This window comes from Pteropus medius, unplaced genomic scaffold (genome assembly GCF_902729225.1).
Source record: "Pteropus medius unplaced genomic scaffold, Ma_sr-lr_union100, whole genome shotgun sequence".
NCBI lineage: Eukaryota > Metazoa > Chordata > Mammalia > Chiroptera > Pteropodidae > Pteropus > Pteropus medius.
Window position 1 is genome coordinate 19,486,998 of NW_024351073.1, and position 21,148 is coordinate 19,508,145.

Below are 21,148 nucleotides of genomic sequence, written 5' to 3' on the forward strand. Positions count from 1 at the left end.
CAGTTCCTAGACAAGCTGTGACATATAATGTCACCTCTGCTGAAATGTCAACACCCCAGAGAGCCCTTTCCTGCCAGGGTCACTCTCTACACACCTCGCCCAGCTTCATTTTTCTATGTCTTGACTTTGCTATTTGTTTTCCATCTACCTCAGCCTCTAGAATGGAAACTCCCAGAGAACAGCCCTTTGTCATTTCAACTGTTTTATTCCAGGCGCCTGGAACAGAGTGTGTGGTCAGTGAGTATTATTCTTGACTTCATCAATGCAAGGTTTCAGTTCAATGATCCATATTTCGAGTTTACTTAATTCTTTAAGTGCATTGACTTATGGGCCTGGGGATGGTAGTGCAATGTCTCATTAGTTGTATGTGTGTGTGTGTGTGTGTGTGATTTAGTCTAAGATTAGTTAATTGCTTATCTGGGAGTTAGATGTCCTGAAGACTGAAGGTAAAGCTGTAGGGACTGGCCCGAGCAAAAGGGGTTTCTGAAATGGACTAGCAAGAAATGGAAGGGAGAATATTGCATGTTGGGAGGTTATTTTTTTCTTTCAAGAAGATGATTCCTTGAGCCTTTGTGGATGATTTGGTGATTGATCCAGTAGGTTTCTCAGATCAAAAGTGGAAAGGATTTCATTGGCCGTGTAGGCTTGGATTGAGAATTCTGTGAAATCAAGTATTTCAGGCACTCAAGATGGTGTTTAACATAAAATTTGTTATATTAATACCATTATCACGAAAATAATTTGTTTTTTGTGAATAGACTTTCTCTGTTACACTTGAAACGTGTTATTAAAGCTTGTTAGTGGCTGCCAGTTACGATGGGTATACACATGAAAAAGTAGAGTTTCTAAGTCACTTTAATACATAGCACATGGACAAACAGACCGATTTTGGTTATTTCTCGCTTTAAACTTGAGTACACCGTTTACCAACATTACCTCCTATTAAACTTCTAACTTCCTTGTGCCCACTTCCCATTGAAGTTAACCTCAGAATGCTATTTCTGAAGACTCCTTACCTTAAACAGCATGGGTTCCTAATGCACAGGCACTCATGACTCTTAAATAATATGAAGCAACACAGAACTATTTTGATGGGTCCAGTTTGCGGCATTTGAATCTAAATGTGCGGATCTTTCAAGGTGAGTCCAAATCACAGAGAATGAGTATCTACCGTTTAGTGTGCGTTGACTTCATTGACAAATATACAGCAGATAGAGCACGTTCGTTGTTTTGATTGTTCGGGTCGCCAGTGACACATTTCTCTGGATGCAGTTCCTAGATAAGGAGTAAAATCATCCACAACCTGAAATAAAGAATTTTGAGGGACATAGATCTTTTCACAATGGATTCTTGAAATAAGCTTCAACACCTGGTAGTAAACAAGGAATATTTTATAAAGAAACATTATTTATGGTATTTTTAGCAACTTTGTTGAGAGAGTTGGTATTGATCAGGTTTGTGTTTGGGAAAGACATGCACTGTATATCTGTGAACTGTTGGGTTTTTCTTTTTTTCTCCCTCATTCTGTTTGTTTTAGCAGAGAGCTTACATGTAGTTATGATTTTTTTCCTACTAATCAAAAGTATTTCAGTAACTTTAATAAATTTTTAATTAAAAAATCAGATTTTTCAGTGGTTAGCTTTCTCAGTAGGTTATTTAGAATGGAAGACCTGACTTTAGTTTTCAGAGAATGATCACTTATAGTTAAAATGCCTCTTTGTGGCAGTTTGAAAGCGCATTCATAAATTTAATTATCTTTTCCTTGAATATAGACTGGCTCTAGTGAATCAATTCTGACAAATATGATGCAGTAGACTTGGGACCACCTAGGCTAGGTCGGAAAGAGCTGAGCCATTTCCACAGGCTCTCCCTGTCTCTGTGTGTCATTCTCTCTGTCTCTCTCTGTGTCTCTTTCTCTCTCTGGAGACAGTCACCTTTGTAGCCCTGAGCCTGTACGTAAGGTATCTGAGTACTGTGAAGACAGCATCTTGAGAAGACCTGATGAATAGGTCACATAAGGATTGAGCGAAAGACCCAAGGAGCCCGTACATTGCAGCCCCCAGATGTTTGTGTCTCCCCATCCCAGGCCTCAGATATGCGAGATGCATCTAGCCCCTGTCTGATCTGACTGTAGCCACAAGTAAGACACTGAATGAACCCTTTAGCTGAGCAATAACAAAAACCATTGTCATTCTTTTATACCGCTAAGTCTGGGGTAGTTCGTTACACAGAAACAGACAACTCTGGAAGACTGTATTTTCCGAAGGGTTCTCATGATGAGCCTGAGTTTGGTTGGGGTCCCAGCCCCATCCAAAAGTAGGATGAGGTCCCAGCCCTACCCTTTCATGGCCCCTAACAGACTAAACTGACTCTTGGAAGGAAAGACTTCAGTTTTCTAGGTGATTAGATACTAGATCACCATGGTAGCAATTCTTCCTTTATACTTTCACATGTTAATAGCCTGGACTGAATTAAATTAATCATTGCAATAGTGTCTCATTCTACCACCTTATTTCCTTAATACTAATTGAATTGTTTGGTTATAGCTTCTCTTTTAACTTTGAGTTAGAGTATGTTTTTCTTATCTTTAAATTTTAATTGTAAGATGCACCATTATATTCGTTGCTAATGCGAGAGAACAGATGCTGTCAAATATTTTTAAGATGCAGATTTTAAGACAATCCAATCTCAAAGACTTTAAATTGTGAAAAAGTGTATCATAAATGGATGCAGCATAATATTTAATAATAATATTCTCACGTTCTAGAAAAGAATATTAAAAATAAACAAAATAGGACAGGCTTCATGGACTGGTACATATAGTTGGGCGAATATGTTCATTTTCATTCTAAAACGTTGGAACTTAAGCAGTCCATTACCGAACCTTTCTGGGGCAGCTGAATCATATTTCTCCAACTCCTCAGCTGTACCTTTCAAATGTCCATGTACCTCAGAGTCTAAAACTATGGAGCTGGAAGGACCAGAATTCCAAGGAGCGTAAGTGAATCCCAGGAATTGTGATGTTTAGTGGAAGCAGAAGACCTGAGTCGCAGACAGTTAGGAAATTTTTTATGGGGAGAGGAAAATAGGTAAGCGATGGGCTTTCTCTGGGATGCCGGAAAGAGCAGGTTGTCTGAGAAGGGAACCTGAGGATGCCAAGGAGAGAAAGCACAAAGAACGTGATGGTGTTTTCAGAACAGAACCTGTGTGTAAAATTGATTGCCTCGGCACAGTGAGAGGCTGAGGCCAGGAAAACCAGTGACGAGCACCTGGTGATACCTCATGCTCAAGGTAAGGAGAGCTTCTCATAGGGTCATGGCTGTTGTAATGGAGAAGAGTAAAGCACCTGGCAGTATTAATAAGAGCAAAAGTATATATATCTATGGCTGTTTTCAGAATCGATTTCTTCTCAAAATACGACACAGAAATTCAATAACCAAGTGCTTTGTGGATATTTGTGACCAGAAATGGTACAGTATTTTCTCACTCTAGACGATGTTCTCAAGTCTTTGAGCTGAAAAACAGATTGACAAAAAGATTAAAAAGCCTTTGAGCTGGGGAAAACAACAAACAAAATTTTCAACCTTTTGTCTAAAGGATCTGATTGGTCCTCAGAGATAGTCATGGCCAGAAATCTGAGAAACGTAGGAATCCTGTCATTTAGAACCCACCAGCTAGGGCAGGGGCATAACTGTCCAGCTGTGACTGAGATTCCCACTTGCCACCTCTTAGTGACGAGTTTTCCTTGCCCTTGACTAATTTTCCCTGCCCTTGACTAGTATTCCCTGCCTTATCATATTCTGGTTAAAACAAAAAATAAAGAATTTGCTAAAAACCCCATAAAAGCACTGAAGTCATGAGGCCTTATCAATTCTGCCTTATCAATTCAGATTTTGGCCACTGGAAATAATGTCCTTATTGTGTATTTATACTTTACGAAGCATTTTAGAAAGAAGCCAGTCTCAAAAAGCTATATATTGGATGTTCCATTTCTGTGGTATTTATGAGAAGATGAAATTGTAAGTGACAAACGCAGATCAGTGGTTGCCATTGTTCTTGGGCGCGTGGGCGGAGGGGTGCTGAGGATGGCCTGGGGTGACGTTTGGGTGGTGGATATATTCTGGGTTCTTATTACGGTGGTGGTTCATGCAGGTGTCAGATTTTACGTGTGTCAAAATGTATACATCTGTTACATTTATACATGTGTGAAAATGTGTAGAACTGTACATACAAATTAATTTTACTGTCTATTTAAAAAGTAAAATTTTAAAAATGTGAAAGTAAAGGAGAAGATGAACTTATGGTAAAAGCTACACAAAAATTTATTCTACAGAGAGGATAAGGATGCCTAGGAGGAAACATACAACAGTGACTTTTCAGACCAATTCTCTGGACTTACAAGAACAATACATCATATACAGATAGATATAGACTTAGATATAAATATATGTACATAGATATGTACATTCCAAAAATTGTGTATCTATACGTATATACATAGATATCTACATATCTATGTAAATACATAGATATCTATATATTTATAGTTGAATTTGAATTGATGAAAATGGTATGTTACTTCTACAATAGAAAATTTTACAATCAGTATCACCTAAAGAAATATACCATAATACTTCTGAGATGCTGGTTTAAATGTTGTTTTCTAGGAGCCACCTGTGGCATGATCTGCACTGTGTTACCTGATAAATAAATATATAAAAACTCCCCGCTAATCATGGGGACGGTACACAGAGGAAATACTGCAGAAATTCTAGCAACAGGTTTTGGTTTTACTTCTACTTAAGTACACACGCTTTCTTCACTGATTTCTGCCCTAAATATTAGATTAACTTAATTTAATTCGAATGCGCCCCTATTAGATATCCTGTCAGAACAATTGGTTGGAAATGAATTGTTTTAAGCAGGTAAATTAATTTATCTTCCAGGGGGTGGTGTTATCTTTTTATTATTATCAATTACCATTATTAAATTGCCATTCGTTATGTTTCGTGCGTAGTACGTGTTGAGCAGATTCTGTGAGTATTAGAGCTTCATTGGAGGATGAGGAGGCCCCGGGAGGGGATTAAGGATGAGCGAGGCACAAAGGGTGGGAGAAGCCGAGAGCCTTGCACGGAGATAGAGAAGGCACACGACGCATTGTGCTTCCGATGACGGATCACACCTTGAAAGGGGGGGCATGTTGGAAGACCTGTGACGTTAGGGGATTTGGGAGATCGTGCCACTCGTGTGTGTAGCAGGGGTTCCTCCACGGTGGGAGTCAGGATTTATTACTCCGTGATGTAGTAGTATAAGATTGTTCATAATTGCATCCAGAACAAGGTCTGTAGGATGCAGATGTGCGTGTATTTCGTTTAACTGAGACCTTACAGATAACCTCTTATTCAACCCTGTGCAATTACTTGTTTTGGCTTCTCATGTTATCTAGGGAAGAAAAATGAGAATGCCTAGGAAACTTCTGTATTTACGAGTGGTTGTGGGTATTGTAGATAAAAGTAAACATGAGGAGTGTGAGAGAGGGAAGCAGAGGGAAAGATCATGATGTTATTTTGTAAAGCACTTTTAACCCCAATGCGTAGGTTTACCAAAGGGTTATTATTTTTAACCCTTATAAAAAAATAATAAAATGTTTATAAGGGTTATTATTTTTAACCCTTATAAAAAAAAATAATAAAATGTTATTATTTTTTGCAAACATTTTAGTGGTGCAGGCAACGAGTATTAGCTCTTTGCCAGTGGGTGTGTGCTTTCAATTTATTCCAGAAAGTTCTCTTTTCCTAGATTTTACCCACTCCCTGGCTGCTCCAAGAGCCCATGACACCCTCTGCTCACCTGCCTCTCCCACAAATGTTGAATGAAATTAGTCCTTTGATTTCTGTCATGGGATTAACATTATTTAAAATGCAAGTTCGTTTTAGGATGCATTGAGGATTTGGCATATAATATACATACAATGTATCAGGTATGTGTTTTGGATATACCTTCTTCCAATTTGTAGCTTGTCTTTTCATTTTTCGACAGTATTTTTCAAGGAGCAAAATATATCCAATTAGGTCTGTGATCTTTTTAAATTGATTTTTTTTTTGTAAATGGTGTGAGGTTCTTTTTATGTGTATTTCCAAAAATATATCCAATTCTAGTACTGGTTGCTGGGAAGACTGTCCTATCTCCAGTGGATCATTTGGGACGTTTGTTAAAAGCAAGTGACAGCCATGCATGTGAGTGCATTTCTGAGCTCTCTTCTGTCCCCTCATTCTGTGTATCCATTCTTATGTCAAAATGATACTGCTTTGATAACTGTTGCTTCACACTAGGTCTTGAATGACATAGTATAAGTTCTCCAACTTTACTCTTTTTTCAGAAAAATGTTTGTATTCTTTCTTCTCTTTACCATGAAAAATTTACTATCAGTCTGTCAACTTCTGCAGAAATGACTGCTGGAATTGTGATAAGGATTGCATTGAGTTTAAAGATGAACTTGGAGACACCTTACTAATATTCAGTCTACCAAGCCATGAAAAAAAAATCATTCCTTTAATTTCTCACATCATTGCTTTATCATTTTCAATGCATGAGACTTGAAGTTATTTTATATTTATTCACTACACATTTCATATGCTTTGGTACTATAAATAGAATTGTTTTATTTCAATTTCTAATTGTTAATTGAAATATATATGTGCAATTATACATACATATGTGTGTGTGTGTGTGTGTGTGTGTGTGTATAGTGAAAAGTAATTAAGAAACCAAAACCTACCTTTATTCTGTTTGAGTTGTTTAACTTTATGTTCCTGTGTGTACCCATACTAATAAAGAGATCGTGATGAGGTTGCTGGTGAGAGTGTAGCTGTATAACCTTTGGAGTTTAGTGCTTAGAAATGCCCTTCGTTGTGTATTATGCTTTTCATGTACGCGTTCTTGTATGTCGTTCATAATTCTACTAAAGATTTAACTTCTGAAGCTCCATGGCATAATGTGACACTGGATGGTATGTAACAGCCTAGAAAGCTTTGACATGTTATCGTGAATAATATCTTCCTCAAAATTTTTACTAATACAAAAATATTGTTCTTCCTTATGAAATTTTTGCCACGTGCATAAAATATATAACAGCAATTTGGTTAATGGAAAGAACTGTATAACAGCTAAAAATTCAGTGGTTTTGTAATGACTAATATATACTCTTAATCATTATTCTCTTTGGGTATGAAAATATCCTCAGTGATTTATAATAATTTGGGTAGACCACTATTGTATTTCTTTAACTGTGGCTGTAAAGCTCTTAGAATCAAGCTATCAAGCTAGAAAAATAATGAGACATTTTCTTTGAAGATATTTGAGAACAAAATTGAGTCAATAAAATTTCTGATTGACTATAATAATCATTCTAATGTAACCCAGCCCAAGTTAAAAAACACAGTAATTAGGAAAAATTGCATGCGTCATTAGTGATTTTCCTTAACTTGATCTTTTCATCTTCTTTTTGGAGGACACTAAGTGTCAATGTTTGGAATCTTCACCATGCGTAGCTCTTTAATGCTCCTCATTAATTAATGATTTACTTCTGAACATAATTCCCAGCAATTTAGTTCAACATATATTTGAGTTTTTGACACGTCTTAAAATTATGCTCAGCATATGGATTCAAGGAAATTAGAATTAAATACAAATCATCAGTGCTTAGAATAATTGGATCATTTTAACATAGCAGTATTGAATGTATCATTATCCATTATTTCGTAAAAACACTGTAAAACAGCAGCTTAAAGCAATACACATTTATTTTTTTAATTTTTATTATTGTGAGGAATTCGTTTCTTATTTATGTTTTAAAATTTATTTTTTAATTACAGCTGACATACAATATTGTGTTAGTTTCAGGTGTACCATGTAGTGATTAGCCATTTATATAACTTATAGAGTGATCCCCACGATAAATCTAGCACCTGACACCGTACGTAGTAGTTATAACAATATTATTGACTACATTTCTGGTGCTGTGCTTTACATCCCTGTGACTATTTGCATAACTGGCAAGTCGTACTTCTTAATCCCTTTCACCTTTTTTACTCTTCTGCCCAACCCCCCTCCCACCTGGTGACCACCAATTTGTTCTCTGCATGAGTTGGTTTGTTTAAAGCAGCATGCATTCATCGTCTTATGGTTCCTGTGGGCAAATTGGGTCCTGTGTTCTGCAGTCTCTCAGGTTCCGAATCAGGTCTGAATCAGGTTCTGCAGGGTCATCTGGAGGTTGGACTGGGGACGGGTCCCCTTCCGTGCTCACTCGGTCACTCAGTAGCATTGAGTTCCCTGCAGGTTGTCAGACGGAGGTCTTCGCATCCTCACTGGCTTTTGGCTAGAAGCTTCCCTCAGTGTCTCGCCACATCGGCCTCTCCGGCTGGCAGCTTGCTCCATCACAGCGTGCAAGCAAAGAAGCAATAGAGAGAGTGTACTCTCGCAATATGAACTTTTTACCCGAATCATGAAATTACGTCCCGTCAATGTCACCTGTTATTGGTTAGAGGGAAGTTATTCATAGGGAAGGGATTACACAAGGCCGTGAGCACCAGACTGTGGGGATCATGGGGGTGTATTTTAGAGACTGTCCACCACATTGGAAAAAGTCGTTTGTTACACAAACCACATATTGTTTGAATCTTATGTTAGACTACTGACATTCTTTGTCCTAGGATTCTTTCTTCAAAGAATTTGAAACTTGTATACTGTTTATTATTTTTTTCACCGTGTCATCAAATTTCTTCCCAACCAAAATTCTTCTGGATTCAGATCGTATCATAATATGTGACAGTCCTCCAAAACGTTAATGGAAGAGATATTACATAGAGGTCAAGATATGATTTTATTCAAATCTTTTCCTGTCATTTACTACACATCTCTAAGCCTCATTTCTTCTCTTTCAGTTGGAGATGACAGCACAGTTCTATTTGCTACTTTTTATAGTTTATATAAAATAATAAAATAAAGCAGTTATACTAGCACACATTAATTGTTACATAAATGTGTTTATCAGTATTATGCATATAATTACTTAAACAGTGAGGAATCCTATTCTGTCGATGACAATCTGTTAACTCATTTTTAGTAAGCTAAGGTTATTAGCTTATTTTGGGACACTTTTGCTAGTAAGATGGTTTATTTGAAGTATATTTAAGTGAAAATAGAATTGAAATGGTTGACTATTAATCACTTACTAAGTTTTGGATTGCAAATGAGCCATGTTTTATTGAGAAGCTTAAATAGATCAGTCACCATGACCATGTACCCAGATGTAATATTTCCAAAATATTTATACTATCCAAAGTGATCTACAGATTTAATGTAATCCCTATCAAAATTCTAGTTGCGTTTTTCACAGACACAGAAAAAAATTCTGAAATTCATTTATACCCACAAAAGACTCTAAACAACCAAAGCAATCTTAAGAAAGAAGAAAAAGAGATAGAGATAACATGCTACCTGACTTCTAACTATATTACAAGGCTACAGTAATCAACACAGTATGGTACTGGCACACACACACAAAAAGACAGCTAAGGGGAACAAAATAGAGAGCCCAGAAATAAACCCAAGTGTCTAAACTTAACCGATAGTCAACAAAGGCATCAAGAGTATAAGGTGAGGAAAGGGTTGTCTCTTTAATAAAAGATGCTGGGAAAAACTGGATACCTATGTGGAAAAGAATGAAATTGGACTCTTGTGGTGTGAACCAAGATCAGCTCAAAGTGGGTTATAGGTTTAAATGTAAGACCTGAAATCATAAAACTCCTAGAAGAAACCATAAGGAGAAGCTCTTTGACATCAGTCTTGGTAATAACTCTTTGTATTTGATATCAAAAGCACTGATGATGAAAGCAAAAATAATCAAGTAGAACGACACCAAACTAAAAAGTTTCTGCACAACAAAGAAGAAAAAATCAACAAAATTAAAAGGCAACAAAAATATTTGCAAACCACATATCCGATAGGGGCTAATACCCAAAATATATAAGGAACTCAAATGACCCAATAACAGAATAATCTTATTACAAAATGGGCAAAGGACCTGAATAGACATTTTTGTGAAGAAGACATAGAGATGGCCAACAGGTACATTCTGTATCACTAATGCAGCCACTATGGAAAACAGTATGGAGTCTCCTCAAAAAACTAAAAGTAGAACTAGCAAATGATCCAGCAATCCCCCTTCTGGGTATGTATCAGAGGAAGTGAAATCACGATCTCGAAGCAATATCTTCATTCTTGTGTTCATTGCAACATTGTTCACAAAATAGCCAAGATAAGGAACCAACCTCAGTGTTTGCTGACAGATGAATGGATAAAATTAAATGTGAGACTCACACGGACACAGAACACACCACATATTCACATATAAGGGAATATTATTCAGTCTTAAAGAATAAGGAAATCCTGTTATTTGTGACAACACGGATGAAACTAGAGGACATTATACTGAGTGAAAGAAGCCAGACACAGAAAGACAAATACTGCATGATCCCACTTATATGTGGAATCTAAGTAAATTGAACTCATAGACATTGAGAGTAGAATGGGGGTTGCCAGAGGCTGGGGGAGGGGAGAGCAAGGGACATAGGTCAAAGGTACAGACTTTCAGTGATAAGTTGAATAAAATCTGGAGATTGAAGGTACAGGATGGTGACTGTAGTTAAACATAATGTATACTTGACATCTGCTAGGAGAATAGGTCTGAACTGTTTTCACCACATTAAAGGAGGCATATATAGAAAAAGAGAAAGTTTAACTCCGACGTAACCATCTTTCTAAAATTTGTTACATGAATGGAGACAAAGTGAAATGATAATTTGTGATATAAAAGTAGGTTGTGGACATTAAACACCCTCTATTCACTGTATCATCAAATGTTTGTCAACTGGTGCTTGTTAGTACTGGTTGTGTAACAACTAGGACACAGTAGTTCTTCATGGTTCTTTCTTAGGTAAAATTTACATAAAATGATTTGGATGAGCAAATGTCCTAATGAGTTCTAACAAATAAATTTTAGACCTTTGTTTGTATGTGATATATGTTAAAAAAATAAGTATGAAAAAGTAGATTGATTTTTTTTATTATTATTATTATTATTATTATTATTTATGCCTATAGCACCCGGTCTTCCTAGGTGGTCTCCCAACCAAGTACTTACTAACCAGGCCCGACCCTGCTTAGCTTCTGAGATCAGACATCGGGCTTGTTCAGGGTGGCATGGCCATAGACCATGGACTGTGGCTCCAATGGGGTGTGAACCCAGGACATTCTGTGTGTAAAGCAGATGTGCTAACCACTACACTATGGAACTGCGTCTAGATTGCTATTTTGACAACTGGTCAGAATCGTATTATCCACACTAAAAAAAAAAAAAAAGTTTGTGTGAATTAAACATATAGAGATTTTATTTTTATAATACGTGGAAGACATTGTTAGACCAAGAAATGGTGTTTAATTTGTGAACTAGAAACCTTCTGAAAGTTTAATGCACCAGCAAGGGTTATTTCCATTACTACGAATCCTGGGGCAGTCCTCTTACTGCCAGTCAGCCTGTGGCATGAACTGAACCTGGCATTTACCGCAGACGCAGAGAGCGCACGTCCTTCAAAACCCACGTCATGCGATGCCTGAAGGTTTGTGGAATTTAAACAACTTGTTTAACAGAAAGAGAGCAACTGTCTTAGTGGGTGCCCCATTGACAGGAGACCTTATATTAAAAATGAATGAATTTACAGAACATATAGAAAAAATCTGAATCGGAGCAATTTTATCAACTGTGAGAAAGCAGATCCTGTATAGAGGGTAAATGCCCCAAGAATTTCATTTGAATATGTTAGACTCTTCATGAGCACATCTTAGTTTGAGAGTTGGGAATGTTGGCATTATACTAATTTACCGTAGAGTTATGTGAAACAGGGCGCACTATTGATTTTGCAGCAGAAACTAATGTAGTATGGATAATATTTTGCACATATGAAAGTAATGCATTTTGATTTCTACCTGTAGACTTGTACCTTTCTCTTCCTATGTTTGGGCCTTAAGGTTTACAGTCCCAGGGAAGGAGATATTAGGTATCACCTAGCGTGGATCTCAAGTTGATTTTCTGTCCTGTTAGCATGACAGAGCCACAAATGCCATGGGAGGTACAGACAAAAAGGATTTTCCTCATTTCTTTACCTCCCACGTACCGTTAATAATCACCTAGATCGGCGGATTAGACGACAGGGTTTCATATCTGAGAACTCATGGGATGAGATCCATGCTAGGTGATACCTAACAGGGCCATGCGCGCCCTTTTCCAACCAGGAATTCCGAGCGAAGTCGGGGTGTTGGATGACGTGGAAGTAGCCAAAGGCCCAGCGCTCCTGATTTCAGGACCCAGGAGTCTGCTGAGCCTCTTCCTGGAGAATTTGCCAAAGGCATTGGCAAGGCCAAGGCCAAGGCCAAAGGGTCATGCAGTCAAGGATGCAGCAAAGGTCACCTGGGCCTGGGTTCACCCGGACTCCGAGAGGACTGGGAACACTGGTCCACCGGGAAGATGATTTGTCCCCTGCCTGAGCAGAGAATGAGAAGAGATGGTGCTTGACCGGGGTCCGGCTGCTGTAACAAGACCCCCTCAGAAGGCAGAGGGAGAGAGCCTGTGACCTTCCGTCTCCCCAGCTGGGGAGCAGCCCAGAACAGAGATCTCCGGAGAGTTTGGAGAGTCCATCTCTCGTCTTTTCACTTCGGAGTGGGTCACTTCGGAGTCGCGCACCATCTTGGAAAGGAACAGAGACAGCCAGACTCTGCAATGCGTCTTGAGCATCCGTGCCTGACATGCAGGTAGAGACTGCATTAGACCGTTTCAGTTCTACCATCCGGCTCGAGTCACCTCATTTCAGTAAAATTTCATTTTCCACCACCTATTGGTGGGTTCAGCTTAGGAAAATCAAAATCGTTATGGAGAAATAGGATATAGATGTTCTCTTTGCTGGCATGAAAGTGGGAGTACATCTGAGACCTGACTCTAGTACTTGTAAAATTTATTTTTCCAGTATTTTCATCATTTTTGTAGTTAAATTATTCAACAGTATATTTATTTACTGCACTGCGGTAAGAGCGTAGTTAGTGTATTTCGTATACACACCCAAAGTCTGTAAGAAACAAAGAAAATCCTTTCTCATTCTTTCCTTCACCTCTCCCCAGTCCTCGGCATCTTCGGGAAGCCAGAATGGAGAGAAAAAAGGGAAAACTTGTTAGTTACGGCTGCCGCACACCTGCAGACCCCGGAGGTGCATCCGCGCCAAAGTATCAGGGAAGAAAATGACTTGCAGCTTTGCAATTATTTATTTTTTTTTCCATTAGGAAAATAAAGAGAAATTTTTCTTTAAAATCCTCTGTAATCTCTTTTGCTCTCATATTGACAAAGCCTGGTTTAACAGTATTAATTGGATATTTATTGAGTTCCTGCTACGCAGACGTTTGATGTAGGGCCTCAGTCACAAGGAACCGATGGTCTAAGAGGAAAGAAAAAAATGAAGCCCATTTATAAGCCTCTCAACATGTTCTGAAAAGAAAGACAAGTAGGCTTTTGGAACACACTGCATGTCTTTCCTCTGCGTATCACCTGCCCAGCCACAGTTTCCTGCTTTGGAGAGAAACTACGCTGTGACCATATACCTGGCTGGCGTTGGCATTTGTAAGTCGACGGTATGTCACTCACACTTACCACTTAATTTTAGTTGGCATGAGCTTCCTCTTTCGAGGGTACATATATACTCTCTTTATACACACATGCACGCACACACACATAGACACACACACACACACATAATCTATATGCATATATATAGATATCACAGTCTTCTTTTGTCAAACGCGCTTTTTCTAGTACTTCCTTGCCACCTCCACGCAGCGGGGCTTAGAGGTTAAAAATGCAGACACTGCAGCCAGTTGGCCTGGTTCAGATGAGACGTGCTCACGTTACAGCTGTGCAAATTAAACACTGTGACTCAGGGGCTCCTAGCACAGATAAATTAGTTAATACGTTTAGTTAATGAATTCATGAATTCAGGGGAATTGTGTTAATGCTAAAGCCGTTACGATAATGTCTAGACTCGTTGTAATCAGTACATTTCCTTTCCCCACCTGCCTTTCCATTCTTCCTTCCCTCCTACTTGTATTTTTTATTCTTGCTGGTTGAGGTCCATGTTGTTTAATTAGTAAGTATATACTGAAGAACCATACTCACCTACCGAATTATCAACACTTCTGTTCTCTGAAAGGAAACATAATGTAGGATTTCGGTATTCGATAGAGGAGAAATGGGAAAAAAATTAAAAGCCCCATAATATATATCTTCCCTTAGTCAAATTTTGAAACTCCCAAGAGATTTTTTCGAATGAGTTATAATGTAGTCTGTATTCACAGTTTCCATATTGAGATTATATGCTTCTTCCCAAGCATTCATTTTCTTATTTTATAGTAGTTTTTTTTTTTTTTTAAGTGTAAAGAATGGGTTTCTACTGCTCTCCTACAGAAAGTGTGAGTCCTGCTTGAAGCTCCCTATCCAGCCTAGTGAGTGGACACCAGTCCCCAGGCCGTGTCTCCGGGAGCCTCTGTCTCTCAAAGGCTGTGTGGACGCCCCTTTCCTCTCCTGTGGGGACATGCCAAACACTCCTGGCACGCCTGGTGCCTTCAGATACAGCAGTGGTCTGATTCCAATAACCACACACAGTGTTCATGTATTCAGTCCAGTCCACAGCTGTGAAGTCAAAGCCCCGCCCCCACACCCTCCCATCGCTCCCTTCAGCCTGCCCCGTGAGATGGAGGGATGGGTTTGCGTTGGTGAATCACCCTCCCTGCTGGCTTCTCACTCTCTTCGCTGCTCTCGGCTTCTCTGCTGCTGGGCCAAGGGGAGGAGGCTTTAGATGAAAAGCAGCTGTGTTCATACCGGCCAGCCAGAGGCGTCCATTAAGACAGGCATCCCAAATGCTGGTTGTGCATGGTCCACTGATCTGGGTAGTTCTCATGGGTGACATATTTATACACTCTTGATATTCCTCTGCAAAATGCTCCTGTGCACAAAGGACACCCAGCAACATTGTATCTGCGGTCCCCTGGCCCCAGCGGGCAGCCCTTTGGGGCAAGATCCCACCAAAGGCTCCGGCTCAGCTAACTTTCGTGCTGTCCGCGTAGTACATGGACCTTCATACTTAGTTATCTCCCCAAAAAGGACAAGCAGCCTTAACCTAGTCTCGCTCGCTCTCCTTACCTGGCCCGTGATGGTCGCTCTATGTGGTGTCTTTTCAGATTTCTCTAGTCACAGGAGACAAGTGCCAGCTTTTGGTGTGTGTGTGGCCCCCATGCCCTGGGACAACTGCCAGCACCTCAGAAGAGCACTCTGGTTGTGCTCTGTGCCGGATGCCACGGTGGGCTCAGAGGTTCTGCAGCTCAGCTGGCAAGGGGGTCGCGTGAAACTGTCTCCCCTTCTTACAGGCACCCCTTATATCTCAGAGGGTATCTCGCAGATGCCATCATGGCATGAGGGGCGGGACCAGCCTTCCTCTCTGCTCTCCCAAGGTCAGGACCAGATACCCACCTCTTAGCAAGTCTGGGAGGAGGCTGAAGTTCCCTCCTCTCACGATAAGAACCTGCTTGGGGCTTCTGCTGAAATGACCAACAGGAGAACAACCCGTTGCTGGTCCTGTTTCACTAATGGATTGTTGGCACAAATCCTACTACCTGAATTGCATACTTTATTTGACCAGAGGTGTCACTAAGCAGTAGTAGTTAGTGACACATTTGGTCAAATGACGTAGTTACCATTGAACAGAATTAGATTTAAAAAAAAAACTTGGGATTGGAATCTAGCTCATGTTTGTTGTGTAGCAGAAAAAGCAACTGATCTGTAATCAGAAGAACTGTTCGAATCTCATAAGGATTTTATAAAATTCATTCGTAGCTGTCCGTTACTTAAAACAGAATTTGTGAAATGACGTCTTTTCTATAAGCATTTGCTGTTGTTAGCATAATTGTGTATTTAATGGTGGCGTTTTCTCCAAGTTCAATATGAAGAGTAAGTAAAATAATATAGGTGTAAGTTCTATATGAATATTGATTTTAAGTAACACTACATTTTAATGTATTGGTACAGGAAGTTCACATTTCTCCATGGTTTTGAATTAATTTAAATCTATTTTCATTTTCATTTTGTTTTCGGCGATCTTTATGTCATTTCTGCATCCGAGTGTATATTACTCCTTAGTGACATCTGTCCTCTCTTAATGAACCTGCATTTTGTCGGGATTTCAGTTTTTCGATATAATTTGGTGTAATTCCTTTAGCGAGCAGAATCCTGGCATCCGCAAAATTCTCATTAATGAGGATCCTACAGAATGAGAGGAGAGCTTAAAAATAAGTCTTTCAAATAGCGTTTACCTTTTATAATATAAATGTATTAAATCGGCTCTGGTCAATTATAACTTAACTTCTCACTTATCTTGTTAATCGTAAAGATAAATCTGTGTTTTAACTTCATAACCAGGATTGCGGTTTTCTTTCTGCCGTATATTTTATTTGATGTTATATTTTATTTTGATCAAGTAGAGGAAGCTCTATTTGGGAGACGTTGCAGAGTCCTTTACAGAGCGAGACATGGGCATTTCAAGCTAGATCCTTGACATTTGCCCGTTAAAAACTGCAGCTTTTAATTTGACATGATTTGAAGTAGCTTAGCCTTAACCAACGGTGGCTCATCGTTTTCTGTAGAGCTCTCCATTTTCAACTGGCCGGGTGCCATTCACTTGGCTTTTCCAGGGTACTGAGCAGCTAGTTCTCCATCCCATCAGCCCATTTGCTGTCACTACTGCTTGCAAGCCGTAAGGTAAATTTTGGACAGATCTGCTTACTATGATGGACCTGTTTAAATTAGCAATCCACTGCAGTGTTAACACAGCCATCAGCGATGTCCCCCACATGTGGACGTGAACTGCCATAGCCTACCACGTCTTTTAATTAATGCATGTCCACTGGGGACTCACTTTGGCAGTGTCAAGATGTCTACATGAGATTTCTGATCGCACACTGTAGGTATACAAAAACGCATTCTGTTTCAAAGTGTTGACATATTTAATACTCATTTGAAAAATTACATTGGCGGTTGAAAATGTTTTAGGTACCATCTAATTGAGCTTTAAAATATTTGCCTTTCATCACTGCTGAAATGACGTGCTGGAAAAAACAGATATATAAAATAAAATACATAGATGATGAAAATATATGTCAATTATAAATAAGTAAGCACACATACATTTTAAAAACCCCCAAAATTAAAATAATAGCTAAGTCTATTAGCAATTTTATGGTTGCCCTAATAGATTTTACTTCTCAAATAATTATGCAAATTCTCACATGAGTTACCTGGAGCAGCAATAAGTGTGCCCATTGATGGGTTGTGGTAAAGCATAAAAAATATAGCTTCATTTTAACATTTCAGTTATAATACTGATGAAAAATGTTTGTTCTAAAATAGGTATGGATTATTTTAGAAAGTAGATGCCGACATATAAGGAGATATATGTATCACTGGAAATATCAGTTTGATGGGAAGATATTTGGATATGCATGTCAGTTCATACAAGACTCAATTAAGAACAAAACTAGTTGAATATACTTCTGTAACAAGGGTCATGGGGGTGAGAGTTATTCAAGCTATTAATGTGACCAATGAACAGAGAACACTTCAGATCGTGAAGACATTCCAGGCTTTGAGTGGCCGAGGCAGAGCTATGCTATTTCACCCTGTTCTGGAAGAATGCAGTGCAAATCAGATTCTAAAGAAGCCCAATTGCATGGCTTCGTGAAGGTGTACATCTGAGTATGTGTTGACACATGCGTGTACTTGGGGAAGTGGGGGGTTCCAGTTGCTTTGGTCCCATAAAGCGGGAAGAAAATACTCATGGGAATTTCTTGTTTAACACATCTGAAAAGTCTGCTGGTGTCGGGGCCTCAGGCATGATTCCATCGGGGCTCCGTGCCACGACTGTGTGACCACCTCCTCATTCTCTCCTGGGATGCTGTCCTCCATCACCATGAAACAAAGTCGCGATAGCTACGCACCTCACATCTACAAATACGTCATCCACGTGAAGGAATCTTCTTTTTCTTCTTCACCAAAACAAAGGGCTCAACCTCCCTCCTGTTTTCTTAGGTTTTGCCAGCATCTGATTTCTTTACTGGAAACAACCTGCCTGGGTGAGCTTAGATCTGGGCTACGAATCTATCTGTGGCCCCAGTTTCGTTTCAGTGTGGCAGTCAAGTCACTTCAACGCCAAACCCCTGGCTACTGAAAAATGGGCCGGAAGAGGAATGAATGCTGGTGGGGACCCCACGGTGTCTGCTCTGGGGGACAATGTAAAGCAGGAAGCTGGAAGGATAACTAGGAGCCATATCACGTCGCCTCAGGATAGTTTCCAGACGGACAGAGAGATGCGGGCCGATTTCCAAGCTGACCTCTGGACTGAAGACTGTGGTTTTCACAGAATTCAAAAATATTCCAGTATAACCTGAGAATAAAAATAGGGCTAGAATAGCAAGGAATGCCAGCACAGAATAATAATAATGATGTGCAGTTGTAATTAATACAGTTATTTGACCCCTGCCCCTCAGAGGCCTGCTCATCTTTATTCATATGTCAGTGTTCTCAAGGGGGACATCTTGGTCCCCTCCATTTTAAAGAGAAACATCTCACCCAGCAATTCCGAGTCACTTTCTCTGCTTGATTTCCCCTATGTGACTGGACATCTGTCATGTACTAATTTCTCTCTTTATTTAGTGTTTATTTCTCTTCTCTAGAAGCTAAGTCGTATGAGGGCAGGGATTTTGAACTGTTTCGAATGTTGAATGGGAAGCACTATTCTGTTGATAGGTGTTTCCAAAATACTTGATGGATACATTCCCATGTATCTCTATAGTATGTTACAGTAGCACTTGAAGTTTAAGAGGATGACATATTTTTAAAGAACCTGTAGACTAGAAAAGCACTCACATATCTTTCTCAGGATGCCATGTCTGATGCTGTTCCTAACCTAAGTCATTGCCAACTTTCCTCTGTCCGGCCAAAGACAGTCTGTGAGTCAGGTCAAACTGCCATAATAAAATACCCAGACTGGCGGCTTAAACAACAGAAGTTTATGTTGTCCCAGTTCTGGAGGCTAGAAGTCCAAGATCAAGGTTCTAGTGAATTCATTTTCTGTGAGAACATTCTTCCTGGCTTGCAGATGGCCAGCTTTTGCTGTGTCCTCCTAAGGCCTCATTCTTATTACCTCATTTAACCTTTATTATTATTTTCTTCAAAATATTGTCACATCAGGGGTTAGGGCTTCAACATATGAATTTGGGCAGGGGGTGGGGCTGGACAGAAGCATTCAGTCCATAAGAGACAGCTCACCAATAGATGCAGTGTCTAAAAGAGGCTAGGCCACCAAGCCTTAAATCAGAGTGACAGTGGAACTCAATGCTGTGTGATTTTATGAAACAGATCTTCCCAGTATTGAAATGGAGAGTTCTTGGATACCAGTTCCTTTTCTCTTTAAACACTAAAATGAAAACAAATCAGAAGCTTAAATCACCTTTTGGCACTTAAGAATTGCATTATATAAAACTGTGCTATCCACTGGACCCTGGCTAATACACATTGAAATTGGGTGGATCTAGCTTTAAATGCACAAAATGAAATCTTTTGCCACTTACATCTTGACTTACACAAAGAGATTGTCTACTGGCTGCTTAGATTTATTTGTGTTACTGCATCATCTTATTTCGTGACAGTCTTTTAAAAAATCTAATCTAGGATCAGACAGTCGAATAGCATATGTGCACTCAATGAAGATGGCAATGCAGTAGCCAGATCCTGTCAGCAAGGATGCCGACCCATTAAACTGAATCTTGGAGCTGTCATTTCAAGTTCACCTTCTCAGTATTTAACTCTGTCGACCCAGTTCTCAATTACGCAGCAATGTGGGGCTGGCTGTGAAGAGAGTGTGGGATTTGGGGTTGAAAGGCCCAAACCAGATTTTAGCTAGCTGCAAACTGTGTCAGGAGGTTTGTACGAGTGACGATCAGGTCAGTGTCATCAGGCTCAATTTCCTCAGCATTCTTACAGACCCCAAGAGCACCTGGCTCCTGGCAAATCCAGTAAATGTTTATTGGCTGAATGTAAAATCCTCATATGTTTCTAGTAATGTTTCTTGAATGCAAACTTCTCATTTTTAAGATGATTTCTTATGGCTTAAAGTATAATGAGCATATCTAACTCCTAACACAAACTACAGTAAAGTTCAGATGATCTCTTTAAAACATTATGGACAGAGATAAAAGAACCGTTTTCACCACTGCATATCACAAAGTGTATCTTTCTTTAAGAATAGGTCCTGAAGTACTGACTCCAGGTGTGGACTAGTTTACCCTGTTTTAAACTCATATTTAAGGTGGTATGACAATACTTAATTAGCTGATTGAAGAGGTTCATCGCTTTTCATTTTAAACAATAGCATACCTGTATACACACATACACCCACGTACACACACTGGTAATTTGGTTGCTTTCCAAATTATAATCATGCCTTATAATAAGCATTGGAAACAAAGTTGTTTTTCACGTTAACGAATTTTCTGACACCACGCAATTGATGTAATTAGAAATTATATTTTATAGTAAGTGGAAAATACGCTCATTTCAAATTTAGAAATCAACATTTGTTAAATGTAGCAATTCATATTTAAAAATTTAATGCAATGAACGTTTAATTTTCAAAACATTGCTTGAGGCGACTGACGTTTCTTGTAATTTATCAGATTGCTTTTTAATATTAAGCTGAAAAATTAATTCATTATAATAACTCTGAAAAAATTATGAATGTCTTCCCAAACTCCATAACCACCCTTAATGAAGAAGGCCTTTCTTCGTTTTTGTCAATGTCACAGCTATTGTTAATTGCTTTTTAAGCTTATGTCGTAATCTTACCAATTTCACGCCAATTAACACGATAGCTCAGATGGCATCTTCAACAAATGCTTAGGAAATGTACATAACACCCTTTAACACAACTGTGCTAGACACCAG

At 39.1% G+C, this 21,148-nt stretch overlaps 1 protein-coding gene and 1 pseudogene across 1 annotated transcript in view; one reads left to right on the forward strand and one right to left on the reverse strand.

The window, feature by feature from the left end:
• Nucleotides 1-21,148, forward strand: part of CTNND2 (catenin delta 2) — a 773,259-nt gene that overhangs the window by 52,624 nt on the left and 699,487 nt on the right. The window lies entirely within an intron of this gene.
• Nucleotides 11,155-11,274, reverse strand: LOC120586482 (uncharacterized; annotated as a pseudogene).